The sequence below is a fragment of the Magnolia sinica genome, chromosome 2, assembly GCF_029962835.1.
Source record: "Magnolia sinica isolate HGM2019 chromosome 2, MsV1, whole genome shotgun sequence".
NCBI lineage: Eukaryota > Viridiplantae > Streptophyta > Magnoliopsida > Magnoliales > Magnoliaceae > Magnolia > Magnolia sinica.
In genome coordinates this window covers 68,833,794-68,834,672 of record NC_080574.1, presented here as the reverse complement: position 1 = coordinate 68,834,672, position 879 = coordinate 68,833,794, and the positions used below count along the sequence as shown (strand labels likewise).

Sequence of the window (879 nt, the reverse complement as noted above, 5' to 3'; positions counted from 1 at the left end):
AATCTGAGATTGAGGGTTGCGAGTGTTTCATGCCCAAGTGGTTTTGTGACAACACTCGATGTCTCTTGACTAAGGGAGGATTGGTTGAGGGGTTAACTATCCACTGTAGGATTAGATACCACTTGAGATCCTCAGAGTTAATTGAAGTGATGAATGCAAATCAATTAGAAGGACAACCTCAACCTCGGGTTGGGGAAGTCCAGGATGAGAATGAGGTGCATCAAGCACCCTTGCCTCGTACTTTACAAGATTATTTACAAATAGCAGAGGTGAGCATTCCCTCATGCATGGTTTTTTCAGAAAATACGGGATACATGGATATCAAGCCAGGGGTGATCCAACTCCTAAAATTCCATGAACTTGAATCTGAAAGTCCATATTTGCACTTGAAAGAGTTTGATGATATCATAGCCACTTTATATTTTCCAAACATATATGAGGACACAGTCAGACTGAAACACTTTCCATTTTCTTTGAAAGAGAAAGTTAAGACATGCTCATTAAAACGAACACCCTTAGAAAGTCAATCATGAACTTCGCCCAAAAGGAGGATGAAACATTCTTCCAATTTTAGGAGCGGTTCAAGGATCTTTTCAGTTCATGCCCACAACCCAGTTTTGTAACATGACGCATTACACACCTTTGCTATGATGGTTTGATATCTTTCATGTGCCAATTGGTCAAGACAATGTGCAATGGAGAATTCATGAATAAAAATGTCGATGATGTTTGGGACTACTTGGACAGATTTGCTGAAAATGCACAATCATGGGACACATACGCAAAATCAAGTACCACTTCTAGGCCCACTCAATCAAAAGAAAGGAGAGGATTATACCTTCTGAAAGAGGATGATGATATTAATTTGTGACTAATCTC

General features: G+C 39.6%; 1 non-coding gene across 1 annotated transcript; it reads right to left on the bottom strand.

Annotated features, from left to right (window-relative positions):
* Nucleotides 1-511: 511 nt before the first annotated feature.
* LOC131238391 (small nucleolar RNA R71) lies at nt 512-618 on the bottom strand. Its single transcript, XR_009167796.1, has one exon. It is a non-coding gene; the product is annotated as a small nucleolar RNA R71 (small nucleolar RNA).
* Nucleotides 619-879: the final 261 nt, after the last annotated feature.